The sequence below is a fragment of the Petaurus breviceps genome, unplaced genomic scaffold (genome assembly GCF_028583685.1).
Source record: "Petaurus breviceps papuanus isolate PSGF00001 unplaced genomic scaffold, PetGlider_PUasm1.0 38, whole genome shotgun sequence".
NCBI lineage: Eukaryota > Metazoa > Chordata > Mammalia > Diprotodontia > Petauridae > Petaurus > Petaurus breviceps.
In genome coordinates, this window is record NW_027186304.1 from 55,271,239 (window position 1) to 55,286,432 (window position 15,194).

Consider the following 15,194-nt stretch of genomic DNA (forward strand, 5'->3'; position numbering starts at 1 on the left):
CAGGGGTGGGAAACCTGTGACCTAGAGGTCACATGTGACCCTCTAGGTTTTCAAGTTCAGCCCTTTGACTAAATCCAAACTTCATAGCACAAATATTTGCCAAATTCCACTGCTGCTTCTGTCCAGTGAGAAGATGACCCAATGATGTGGGCTACCAATGTGCAAGGTTGTTAACTATAGCCCCCAGTATATCTGCACTGCTGCTTTGTCACTTGCCTGTCACCACAGGACTTTGAGATAGGTGAAAAATGGTAAAATGGCATGGGTGAAATATTTTTATTTTGAAATAAATTGGATTTGCCATGCTTAAGGCAAAGTAGTCAGTCTTATTCTCTCTTCCAGAATTGTTGAAGTCCAGTGCCAAGACAAAAGTCAATACAACTAGTAATGGCCCAGGATGCAATGGATGATCTTGGCATCTTCAGTGTCTCACCAAGCTCTGAGTACTCCACAGTACCTACTTCAGCTGCCTTCATGACCGTTGGAACACATTTTTCTCATCTGTCTACTCTCCGGGGGTAAATTTTCACAATCTTAGGGTAGACACATCCCTAACTCACCAACATGTTTGAGACCCCTCAGTTACCCTCAACCTGGTTTAGCCTGTCTTCTGAAATGGTTTACAGAAGTGTAGTCACTGTATATGCTACAGCTTCTTGGAGCCACTGGTGAGAGTTGGGTGGCAGGTGGACACCAAAAGTGGATACACAGTTCTGAAAAGGGCTTAACAAGCCTTCATACCAAGGTACTAGTCTTTCCTGAATACCCTATACTCCAATTAACAGAAGAAAAAAATAACCCTGGATACTGGCACTGAGTCAGAGATGACAGGAAAGACAGAAGTCAGAGGCTTTAATGCCATTCTTTAGCAGTTGTGGGAAGCTTGACTCATGGGACACAGTCACTTACTTCCTATGAAACAGATTTTCCTGAAAAAGTAGTCAGCTTCCTGTATATTTTCAGTGGAGTGGGGGCAAGGGTATACTGGTAAATTTTTAACAATTGGCTCTCCCAAAAATGTATGGCATTATACACTTATAGGTTTAATCAGCATTGTTAACATCTTTATTATTATAAGCCTAGAAAATCAACAAGACAATAAATCAACCTCTGATTTGTGGTATTTATCGATTTCTGAGGTGTAAATGCACCCCCCTTTTTACTGGTACTAGTGAAATATTACCAAGATGTCATTCAACCCCTGTTGCTCAATGTATAGTGACAGGCTCCCCAGGTGTCTGGACCATGGGCCAACCCTGAAATGTTTGGGAATGGTAACAGAGCCTGTCTTATCTGTAGATAGAGCAGAAAGTGCCTCCTCCATTAGATTTCAGATCATTGGGAAGCCTTCAGTTCTTACTTACCCAAGAACTGATGACTTAAATATAACTTTGCGGGCTGAACACCTTAAGAGTTACCATGGAGATTTGAACTGATCCAACCATTGTGGAGAGGAATTTGGAGCTATGCCCAAAGGGCAATCAAACTGTGCATACCCTTTGATCTAGCAATACCAACTATTAGGTCTGTTTCTCAAAAGGATCATAAAAGTGGGAAAAGGACCCACATGCAGAAAAATATTTATAGCAGTCTTTTTTTGTGGTGGCAAAGAATTGGAAATTGAGGGAATGCTCATAAATTGGGGAATGGCAGAACAAGTTGTGGTATGTGAATGTAATAAAATACTATTGTGCTATAAGAAATGATGAGCAGGTGGATTTCAGAAAAACCTGGAAAGACTTACATGAACTGATGCTGAGTAAAGTGAGCAGAACTAGGAGAACATTGTACATAGTAACAACATTTTGCAATGATCCACTTAGTTCTTCTTGGTAATATGATGATCTGAGACAATTCCAAAAGATTCATGGTGGAAAATACTATCCACATGTAGAGAAAGAACTATGGAGTCTGAATACATTTTGAAGCATACTATTTTCACTTTTATCTTTTTGTGTGTTATTTTTTTCTTTTGTTCTGTTTCTTCTTTCACAACATGACTAATATGGAAATATGTTTAACATGATTGCACATATATAACCTATATCATAGTGCTTGCTATCTTGGGAAGGGGGAATGATAAAGAGGGAGGAAGAAAAATTTGGAACTCAAATTCTTTTAAAAAATGAATGTTGAAAACTGCCTTTACGTGTAATTAGAAAAATACTATTTATATAAAAATTATAATTAAACACCATGGAGACATCTCAAATTTAAAATGTCCAAAAATAAAACTCATCTTTCTTCCTAAACCCTTTTCTCTTTCAAATGTCCCTATTTATTTTAAAAGTACCACCATTCTCCCAATCTCCAACACTTGTAACCTCAGCATTATTCTCAGTGCCATACACTCCCTAACTTCACATATCCAGTCAGTTACCATGCCTTGCCAGCTTTTACCTCCAGAACATCTCTCCCATGTAATTCTATCTTTCTACTTACATAGTTAAATATAAGATAGTTAGGATGGAAAGACAACATTTGGAGTTATTTGGAAAAAGTTTATGCAGAAGAAATGGCTTGAAGGAAATGGTAACCTTAACTATACCAACAATGTAACTTAGTTATACCATTTTATATATACGTGTGTGTATTTACACACATACACATATATACATAGACACAATATATATTATTGTTACCTATTATCATTATATAGATAGTTATAATATAGAATTAAGATTACATAATATTTAACATTACTTATAACCAAATCATACTTTAGTTCAGACCTTCATCCTTTCTTGTCTAGACTTTTGCAATAACCTCCTAATTGGCCTCCCTGCCTCAAGTCTCTCTTCTCTCTAATCCAAACTATACATAGTTGTCAAAGTGTTTTTCCTTAAATGTAAATTCTAATGGCTTTCTATTATCTCTAGGATAAAATATGAACTGACTTTTTTTTTTAAAGCCCTGTATAAGCTGGTCTGAAGCTATCTTTCCAACATCATTATACACTATTCCTTACATCCTACAGCCTGTCCAAACTGCTCTTCCTTCTTTTCTTCCTATACATTACCTCATCGGCCACCTCCTTTTGTGCTAGCCACCCTCCATGGCAGGAATGCACTCTTTCCTTACTTCTTCATAACATCCCTCTCTTCCTTCAAGTTGCAACCCACGTGTCAATTTCTGCATAAAGCTACTTCCAGATAACCACAAAGGTTGTCTTTCCTCTCCAACTACCTTATATTTAACTAAATTTTAAATTGTATTTTGTATTTTTTCTCTATATATTTATCCCATATATACTTATATATGTAGATGTTTCCCCTGAGAATGTATGCTCCTCAAGAATAGGAATTGTTTCATTTTTTATTTTTATATCTTCAGTGACAAGCATAGTGACCAAAACACAATAAATTCTTGTTGATTGATCGACTAATTATTGACCTATAGTATGGTATTGCGGCTAGCAAACTTGAGTTAGAGAGTCAGGAGGACCTGAAATAGATTTGAGCTCTGCCTCACACCTTTACTAGCTGTGTGATACTAAGCAAACAATTTAACCTCATTTGACCTCAATTATCTCAATGTAAGATGAGAGATTGGATTTGATGACCCATAAGGTTCCTTTCAATTCGAAATACATGATCCTATGATTCTTTTCTAGTCATATATCGCCTTTATGATATAGTTTTTACTGCTTCTTGTATGTGATTCATCACTGGTAATATGCATCAGGATATTTGGATAATGCACAAATGTGATTCTTTGGAAAATGTGCATTGGAGCCTTACAGAATCACCAATGGATTTGTGATCTTATGAATGCCAGTATTCCCTCCACTGAAGTAGATCACAAACTCAGTCATGCCTACCTATCCTATGCAGACCTTGTACATGATGACTTCCTGTAAGTTCTTTACAGGAAGTTTCATCCTATATGGGGGTTTACTTTTTCTTGAGTTTTCTTGGTATTATTAGGATACCAATGGAACATGAACTTCCTGTTGTTTATCCTTTGCTCACCATGTGACCAGTTAATTTTCTTTTTAGATAATACATGTCTCTAATGACATGATTCATGTTACTTCTGTATAATTTCTTTTTTTAAACGCGTTGGAGCCTGTTCATATCCACCATGTTGCTTTCCATTGTCCTTTGGCTAACTCTCCATTCCATTTCTTTGGAAACTATAGTATTCCATGATGCCTAGTCACAAAATATCTCAGATATGAAAATCCTCATTGATTGTTCATATCATCATTTCTCTTCAGTGATGCATTTGCAACCCATATATGCCTGCCTATATTGTGCAACTCTTAGCTATGTCCTCCTATAAGTTTGCCTCAGGGGGTCCCTCTAATGTACTTCTGACATTATGGGGCTCCCAGTAGACTGCTCAGACTATCTTACTCATCCTCTTTTGCATGTGACCAAACTGTTTTCTCTTCCTATCATTAATTTCCTTGATGATATTACTTTGGCTTTTAGAACTTCCTCATCAGGACGTAATATTTATTCATATCCTTTTATATGCTTTTCTATTAATCTCTAGGTAATTTTGAGTTCGGACACTATTACATTTGAGGTTGTCAGCATGACTACTTACAGCGGCAAGCACCCCAAGAACGTCCTCAGGGTTTGATGCCCATACAGGTTCTTGGATCTGCTTTGTTAAAGGAAAGCAACTCAAAATGGGTTAACAAGCTTACTTTAATCAGTCAGACATATATCGTTTACGTTGTTCAGGGGAAAAGGTCAGCACCCCGAACTTCAACGTATACAGGCAGAATTATCAAGAGAGAAACAGATCAAGTAGACAGATTTCCAAACTGTCCAACCATTACATCCATACCCAGTCAACATCTGGGTTTCCACATCTGGGTTTTTCAAAGCCGGGGGGCCCTGGACAACGGCTTTCCAGAATACGGATCAAATCACAGAACACTTCTCAAAGTGAGCCCCCAAAACAAAGCCTCACATCAGGGCTTATATAGCCTTCTTCTGGCTCAGAGAATGTAACAACCTTATTGACCCACTGGCCAATCAAGAAGTATCTACTGAAAAACAAGCCTCCCACCCCAGGCTTCAGGTGCACTTTAGCCTAGGGGCAGGGAAGATCTTCCAAATTTGCATTCCCATTACACTACTAAAGTCCCTGAGAAAGAAAGAGGGAGACTGAGAGAGATTGAAATTGGAGACATTGAGAAAGTTTGTAGAGTGATCTAGAAGTCAGTAGATACCAATGAGGATGGGGAGAGGGAAGTATCCATGAATTGCATGAAATTCAAAAGAGGAAAAATTATTGAAGGACTATTAGTACAGGAATGATCTGAAAGGGACAATATATGCCAACTATCCCTTCTGGTCATAAGAGTGAGGGGGAATGACAGAAGTAGCCTCCAGTGAAAAGAATTGCTACAGATGCAATAGATGCAAAAGAGATGCAATAGATCCTTAGCAGAGAGCCATATTTCAGTTAAAGTGATAAGGTAAAAGAAATGCTAGATGAAAATTATCTCATGGTGCAGGGGAATTTGTGGGGAAAGGAAGAAACATCCCAGAAACAGAGTGGGATGAGTGTGGAGACAGGTAAAATGAGCTGGTTTGAGTCTGATGAAGAGTTGGATTGGATTTTTTCTTGTTCGTGTTAGGAGTTCTGGTTGACTTGGGGGAAGATTTTTCTGTTTAAGAACATTTTTCCTCCTCAAAATTGATGAAAATGTGTAATCCTCTCTTGGAACCAGTTAAATGCTTTCCAGTGTCTTCTAGATTTCTATTACAAGGCAAGTCTCTTCTACCCATGGATATCTATAACCCAGATTTTTAAACTCTACCACTGTAATCATGGCCCCCTTAGCCCTCACTCAGTAGCCCCTGAAATAATCTACATGGTCTGAGTGTTGGTTGTGGTATTCATCAGTATAGTTTATAAGTGGTCAGCCTCCAATATATATACTGCTGTTATGTGACATGGAACAGCCCCAGGGAAAGAGGGCTCCAGGAGAAAAAAACTTTCATATCATCAAGTAGTGCCATTTCCCCTGTGGTGTTGTCTGCCCTAAAATGTTTTCCAGCCTAGAGGCTGTTTACACTATACTCATCTTGAAGTCAACTTTTCAGCCTTTAGGTGTAAATATCTTACTGGGGCAATTTAATAAAGAGGCCTCGGGTGTATTTGAAAGAAAAATCAGATTTGCAATTAGTGTTTGGTGGTAATTCAGAATTACTAATTGCATTATCTCATCATCTGAGATGGTGATATGCAAACATTTATTTATTTTAAACACTCCTTAGGCACTGAGCTATACCAGTGACACATTGAAAATGAATTTGCACTGTGGCAGTGGCTAAGAGCCCACTGGCTTGGTGTCTATGAACCAGTGTTATAGGACCCTTCTTTTTTCATAATGCCAAATGAAATGACAGCAAAGCGCAGCAAACACAAGATGTTTCTTTTTTATGCTTTTTCTCTTGTCCATACTTATCATACGAAGGAAGATCAATAGGAAAAAAAACGACAACCGATCTATCAGTCAAAGAGCAGCTATGTTTAGGACCACTGAGAAAGGTTTTCCAGGACAGTTCTACAATTTCTCAAAAAAAGTGGTGAGTAGAGCAAATATTTGGTGAATTTGGATCAACGAGGCTTCCCCTGGCTTTTCTTGGAAATCACATGAAAAGCAGATTAGGTGAAAGAACTGATATAGCTCTTGTTTCCGTCAATCACAGCATAATTGGAATACAAAGAAGACTGCACTCACTGCACAAATAGTCTTCCTCTCACCTCCATGTAATGAAGAATTTTGTATGGAATCCATTGCAGCTAATTGTAAACAGGTGCATCTTATACTTCTTTATAGCAACCTGCTAAGACATGTCATGGCTCCAAAGCTTAGCTGGGTCTAATTTACTGTGATTCTGATTGGTGATGGGGACCTGGAGTGCTTTCAAGAATTGCCCTGCTTTTACCTGTTGGTATCTCTACAAGAATACTAGAGTTATTACATAAACACTTATTATATTTGCATTCACGTTCAGACTTGCTGCATGTTTCAGCTCTTGAGTCTTTAACACAGGTATGCTGTTCTTCATTTCCCTCTTCACTGAATGCAGCTGTTTGGTAGCTTGACAGCCAAGAGATGCTGATGCCGGATAAACATTCATGATCTCTTGATGTGGAGAATTGTTGGAAATATTTGAACTCTGGCAGTGACTTCTGGATCTAAAAATTCAGATAATAACTGTCCTTGAATATACAAGCTCCACTCTAGCCCTACTAACTAAATCTTGTGAAATTTCTAACATATTTAAACCCACTGGATAATGGCCAGTTTGACTCAAATGTCAAGTAATATCTTCCATTGTTCCTATGTACTAGAATGTTGTTTATGTTTTATTAACCTAATTTACATTTTCTGTCAATTTATTTTTTTGTCGATCCATTAAATTTCCAATATATACCGATTTCTACTCTCTTGTTACTTGTAATATGTATCCAAACTCCTCAGAAAAGTCCCAAAAAGCATGTAACTGTATTCTGCCAGTGACTAGCTAGGTGACCTTGGCATAGTTATGAAATTTTTCTGGGCTTCAGTTTCTCCATCTGCAAAATTGGCATGATAAAAATTACATGAACAGGAATATAGTGAAGAAAGTTCTATGGATTCTTTAATATAGATGGGAGTTGTTGGCATAACCTATAAAATTAGAAGCAGGCTCTTAGGCTATATAATCTCTAACATTTTGTCAGTCTCTTAAGTTTTGTTGTCATAAATCATTGCTATTTGATCACTAATTTTTCTTTTCTTTTTTCTTGGGTGGAGGGAGAGGAGAGAGTTTTGGACTCATGATTTCATCAGTCTAGAGAATAGCTGGTGTAGAAACTTCACTGACCCATGCAGCTTGGTAACCCCTTGATCTCTAGTATTTTGATGAAATAGTGTGGTATAGTACAATGGTGAGCCACTGCTCCATACATAAGGATCCCTCTGGACTGTCTATTGGTTTAGCTTTAAAATATAGTATTATCTATATTTTGTTGTGTTTTCACTTATTTTATTAAATATTTTCACATTACGTTTTAATCTGGTTCAGGCCACACTTGGAAGTATTGGGAGCCACATGAGACCCATGGGACACATGCTTAACACCTCTGGTATAGTGAAACGTACACTGATCTTAGAAATGGAAGACCAAAGTTCTATTCCTAAATTTGCTATTTACTATCTACATAAACTTGGGCAAGTCACTTGGCATCTCTCATCATCATCATCATCATCATCATCATCACTGTCATTATTATTTAAGCAACTTAATAGGATATATAGGCAAAGAATCTACTAACTTCTAGCCTATGCGTTCTCCTCTAGACCATGCTTTCAAGGTAATAGCCCATTCCTTTGGCAATGAACTCTGGCAAAACTAACACTATCATTTCAAATGCTTCTTGAAAGAAGACAATTTTGCATAGGTGGGAAAAAAGCAGAAGTTCAGGTAAAAGACTGTTTGGGAACAAAGAAAGGGCAGCCATGCATTTTCGAATCAACTGCAAGAAACATGTAGAATGCTGCTAGAAGAAACAATAGCTTGGCATCCATCCTCCTGCATTTAAACAATAAGTTCTGCAGACCATAGCTAGTTCTAGCCAAATCTGGAAGTCACTCAGACTTGTCCTTTAATCTTGGAGCAGTCAAACAGAAGAAAAATAAAAGGCATTGGTGGAGAATTTCAGCTCCTGAGACTATCCTATTAATGGTAGAAAGTTTGCCAGAGAAATTCACAGCTCTCTCTGAAATTGTTTTATTGTTCAATTAACAATCACTAAATTGTTATCAGTTGGTTTTTAATAGGCTCCTAGATGTCTCAAGCTGAAAAAGATCTCACATTTTATAGATGAGATGAGGAAACTTTGGTATCTTTACCAAGGCATAAATGAAACTTCCATGAAAATTTTTCAATGAACTTTTTAGGCAAGGGAATCAAAATGTTTCCATTAACTTGAGGCTAATAGACTTCTTAGAGTGGATAATAATGGCATGAGAAAGATGACCAGAATTCTCAAGTCAAGCAGGATTTTTAGATGGCAGAGTAGAAACAGGATTTCCATGCAGCTCAGGCTCCCATCTCCCCCAATTCATGTGAAAAATGACTAGACAAACTTTGAAGCTACAGAACCCACAAAATGACACAGAGAAACTAACCTCCCAGTGAGGACAGGCCAGCAGCAAGCGGCCAGCGCAGTGCTCTGGGAGCCTACACCAGCTCCACTTGAGAGGGAGGTCTTATCACCAGCACCTGTGGCAGTTTCCAGAATTATCAACCCATAGATGCCAAGGACAAAGTGAGAGGTCAGTGAAGTGTGGACATTTGGACCTGGGAATTTGGAGTGCAATCCGGCTTTTGCCCCCAGGACAAGAAGCAGTCCTTCAGCCACCGCCATGTGGCAGCTTCAGCTCCTGGTCTGCAAGATTGTAGAGGGACCGAACAAGCAGTCTGAGGGGTAATTGCTCTTGCTTTAACCTGCTTGAATCTGGATTGCCGTCTAGGGTGGAGGTCCTGGGGTGTGTGACCAGCTTCCCAGAGCATGTGGAGGCTTCAGAGAGGGCACCCAACTAATACCTTCGGCAGCTGTGAAAACCCCAGCATTTGGGATAATGCTTCCGTTTCTGGTAGCAGAGTTCTATTGTGGCAAAAAGCCCAAAAGTCAAGTAATTGACTGGCAACATGAACAGGCAAAGGAAGCAAAGCAAACAGAGAAACCCAACTTTAAAATCTTATTTTGGGGACAAAAAGGATCAAAGCATGGAACAGGAGGAAGACAGCTAAGACAGAATTCCTGCACCAAAAGCTTCCATGAAAAGAATAAGTTGCTTACAGGGCATAAAGGAGCTTAAAAAGGATTTTGAAAACCAAATAAGAAATGGAGGAAAAACTGGGAAGAGAAATGAGAACAATGCAAGAAAATTATGAAATGAGAGTCTACAACCAGACTGAAGAAAATAACATCTTAAAAAATAGACTAACTCAGATGGCAAAAGAGGCTCAAAAAGGCAATGAGGAGAAGAATGCCTTAAAAAGCTGAATTTGCCAGATGGAAAAAGAACCTCAAAAGCTGACTGAAGAGAATCATTCCTTCAGAATTAGATTGGAGCAAATAGAAGCTAATGACTTTATGAGAAATCAAGATACTATTAAACAGATCCAAACAAATGAACAAATAGAAAACAATGTGAAATATCTCATTGGGAAAACCACTGAGCTGGAAAATAGATCCAGGAGAGATCATTTAAAAATTATTAGACTACCTGAAAGCCATGATCAAAAAAAGAACCTAGAAATCATCCTTCAAGAAATTCTCAAGGAAAATTGCCCTGATGTTTTAGAACCAGAGGGCAAAATAGATGTTGAAAGAGTTCACCGATCACCTCATGAAAAAGATACCCAAAAGAAAACTCTTAGGAATATTATAGCCTGGTTTTAGAGTTTCCAGATCAAGGGAAAATATTACAAGCAGCCAGGAAGAAACAATTTGAACACGGTGGAAATACAATCAGGATAACTCAGGACCTGGCAGCTTCTACATTGAGGGATCGAAGGGCTTGGAATATGATTTTTCAGAGGTCAAAGGAGCTGAGATTAAAATAAAAAATCACCTACCCAGCAAAACTGAGTATCATGTTCCAAAACTGAGTATCAGTACCATTATCATATGGTCATTCAGTGGAAAAGAGGACTTTCAAGCATTCTTGATGAAAAAACCAGAGTTGAATAGAAAATTTGACATTCAGATACAAGAAGCAAGAGAAGCTTGAGAAGGTAAACAGGGAAAAGAAATCATAAGGAACTTATCAAAGTTGAACTACTTATATTCCTACATGGAAAAATGATAATTGTAACTTATAAAACTTTCCTCAGAAAATAGTTGAAGGAAATAGAAATGTATATATGTGTGTGTGTGTACACATACATATATATGTCTATATAGGAGAGTATATGAGCATATCAATACATATGTGAGTGTGTGTATATGTGTTTACATATATACTTAGACAGAGGTCACAGGACCAATTGAAAAGGAAGGGATGATACTTAAAAGGTGAAATGAAGAGGTGATAGAGAAATATAATGAGAGGAGATGGGGAGGGAGAGAATGGGGTAAATTATCTCATATAGAAGAGGCAAGGGAAAATGGTTACAATGGAGGGGAAGAACAGGAAGGCAAAAGGGAATGGGTCAACCTTATTCTCATTGAATTTGGCTTAGGGAGGGAATGATATACACACTAAATAGGGTATCTCACCCTACAGAAGAGTAGAGGGGACAGGGAAGAGAGAGGGATAATGGAAGGGAGGACAGGCTGGGGTGGGGAGGGAAGTTGGAAGCACCTACTTTTGAAAAGGGACAGGATCAAAGCAGAGAATAGAACAAATTGGGGGTGGGATAGGATAGAGGGAAATATAGTCAGTGTTCCACAATATATTTACTATGGAAATGTTTTGGATAGCTACTCATGTACAACCTATATTGAATTGCTTATCTTCCCAGTGAAGGTGGGTGACAAGGGAGGAAGGGAAAGAATATGGAATCCAAAGTTTTAAAATCAAATGTTTAAAAATATATATACATATTATTATTAATATTTTACATGTAACTGGGAAATGAGATAAATAGGCACTGGGGCATAGAAATCTACTGTGCCCTAATGGAAAGTTGAAGGGGGGTTGGGGAAAGATATGGGAGAGAACAGATTGGGGGAGGGAATGTTCAGTGGGAATGCTGTTTTGGGGTGGTGGGTAGGGGAAATTCGGGAGAAAACTTGTAACTCAAAATCTTGTGTAAATGAATGATGTAAACTAAAAAATAAAAAGAGAAAAAAAGTCAAGCAGGATTTTTTATTTCCACATCTTTGTGGTATTAAAATAATTGGGCTCTCCATCTGTATCCACATGATAGCAAACCAACACTAACATACTAGTGCAAGTGCATGTTGGAGTTAACTTTGATGGGAACTAAATTTACCTTATGCAACGCTTAATCAAAATTGTGCTGTCAAGCTCAGGTCATTCTTATATGCTGATAGGAGAATTAATTACAACCAATTAATTACCCAAACAAATGAAGCTTCTGTTTGTGATTGGGAACCATCAGTTTGCCACATCTAAATGGCGAACATAGTAGCAAATTGACATCAAATCCTTTGACCAATGGATCAATGATACAAAAGTATTGAAACTAAACATTATGCCTTATTTTCTTAATAAATAATATAAAAGAATGAAAATTAGTCGTTTGAGCCAGTTAATAGGTCATGAGTCATGTTCTTGATTTTGCATCCCTTCTCCTCTGGAAGTTGCTCTTATGTGGCATTGTGAGCATATATACTGACCTAGATAAGTCTGAGACCGTACCTGAGTCTATGACTGACTCTTCTGTTTCGTGTTCCTTTCCCTGACCATAGGTGGTTGAATAGCAATCATGAGAGATGGACTTGGGAAGTGGCTACCTCAGTAGTCTCTGGATTTCTCAGTAATAGGTGTTTTTCTGCAGCAACACTTTGTCAGAGAAGATGACTAATGCCGGGATGATGGATCCAAGACATACCAGAGCTTTCTGGAGATGTGGATCTTGAGGGAATTGTTCACATTAATGCAAGGTTGAGGCAAAGGTTCATTTAAAAATGTTTCAAGTATCAGTCTCCTGGGAGAATATAATAGTATACTTGGGTTTTTTCACCCTTTTTAAGTTTTTGTTAATGTTCTCTTATGAGACTTTTGCGTATTAAGCATTTCTTTTGTGTGGAGGAAATTAAAAAAATATATTATACCTCATTTACCTTGTGTATTGAGTATATTTCTAATATCATTTTTAGAGACTCTAGACTTGAACCAAACCTAGCTTTTCAGTTATTTTTCCCAGAGGTTCAGAGATATAAAGAATTAGAGAAAGCAATAAAAACAAAAGCCTTATATTTTGCTTTATAGGCCAGGATGGGTTCTCCAGGATTGAATCCAATCTGTGAGAGCCAAGAGCTAAAAATCTTTTGTAGCAGAGGGCTCTACTGTCCTCTGGGCCAGCATTGATTTGACATAACAGATATTGATATAATATAAATACTGATAGATATAGAGGTAGACATAGAGATAGAGTTATCTATCAAGTCATATCCCATATACAATTGTTGTCAAATCCCAGTGTACACTTAACAGGAAAAAAAATGTGATGTGGTTTAGAAAAGGAACATAAAAGCTTAATAAAATATTCCATGCCTTCCCCTTTGTCTTGCTTAGCTTTTTTCATTCCTTTTGTTAAACTACACTTTAAACCTTAATTTTGTCTATTGCTTTATTCTTTTCTTTAAATCTTAGACCAGCCTGACAGCTGAATCTTTCCATGTGCAAAAAATGATCATGTCTCAATGGCACATTTGTGCTGAAAGGCTATTTATCTATACATAGATTTGTCTTTAACAAGTATAGAAATGATGTCATAGAATATGCATCCTTATTCTCACCCCAAAGGTTCAAAGTAAGATTATATAAGCTGGAGGCCCTGAATGTCTTTATGATTCCTCAGCAGTTGTGGCCATAGTTGGTTTAAATTTCATGGCCAATGAAGGTATGTCAAAGCTCAAAATGGATAGACCCATGACAAGAAAGTTCTCTCTCTCTGTATATGTGTGTGTATATTTATACACACATATGTATGTATCTACACACACATATATATATATATATATATACATGAACACACATGTCTTGAAGTTCCTGTGGTGCTTATGTAGTTGGTTACCATGAATATAACTCACAATTCAATGTAGTTTTAAGTATAATGACTTCTCTGGTCATGTCCATTTCTCTTAATATAGAATCACCCCTGAGGAGCATTTGTACATACACAGGTGCCTAAGATGGAGCCCAATTCATCTCTAATATACCACACAGGTAGGTGGAGCCAGCCCTCTTTGATTGGCTGTCTGCATCTTTAAAACTGGTTTGATGGACAGGTGGTGTCACTCTCTTGATGCTGCTCTCTTATATGCTGTTTCCAGAAGGTGAAGATCCCAGTTCACTCACAGTGTGAATGCCATGAACTGAATGAGGAGAGGGGAAGGAAAGTCCTTTCCCTCTTCTCCCTCTTTTGCTTGGTGGTATATGTTTATGTTCTATGCTATTTGTCCTCAGATTCAGTGTGGTGGTGATCCCCAAAGGACCTAGGAGTTCAAGCCATGGTGATCTTGGAGCCAGAATTGCTGTCAGAGTGTTAGAAATTGCTAGCCACCTCAGCATGGAAGCCCCTGAGAAGCCGGGGTCCCTGGGACATGAGCCCAAGGGGACTTTGGGACTTAGAATGGGGACTATGTTCTATGGGAATCAAACTAGGTTATGACCATAATCATCTTGCCCTACCCAGAAAATGAAGTAGTACAAGGTAGGAGGAGGGCTATGCCTCTCATGTATTGGGGGAGTAAAGTTGTTTATTTTTGATTATGGCTTTTGAAATAAATATTCTTTTGGAAAAGCTAATCTGTGACAAATAGAAATGGGTTGCAAGGAATGCACCCCATACTTGGGAGAACACCATTTGTGGAGGCTGGAGACATACTGGAAAACTCTGGAAAAGGATAAAATCTAACCTACTTGGCCTTTCAGGCAATGGGGAAGTAATAAAATGTGTCTTTCCTGGCCTTCAGGTGGGCCCATGGTAGTCAGTGTCACATCAGGCCATTACACTCTTTATTTTGTTTTCCTTAGAGTAGCATCACTCAAACTGTGATCTGTGGATAAGTTTATGACTCCACAAAGTTGTCTGAAGAGTTAGATGAAGAAAGAAAAGTTGTAATGATAGAATAGAATACACTTCAGACCTGTCGGCTTTCCTATCATTGTTGGACATGCACAAATTGTATGGTTGATTGATGTTAAGGATCATTAGAAATTGTGTAAATAAGTCATGTGATTAAATCTGCATTCTTATTGGTCTAGATTGAAGTACTGAATGAGATCATTGGATCAAATATGTAGCATTGGAAGGAATCTCAGAGGACAAGTATGACCCTGACGCTCCACCCCCTTTTCCCTTGGGAGAAAATGGAATCCCACTGGAGTTAGGTGTCTTACTTAATGTAACACAGTTTGCTAAGCATGAGAAAGGAGATTTGAATAGAGTTTCTCTGACAGATGGTATTCCGTCTACCATACCACACTGGGCTGTATAATTACCGCCCATTGACTGCGTGTTTTTTTAATG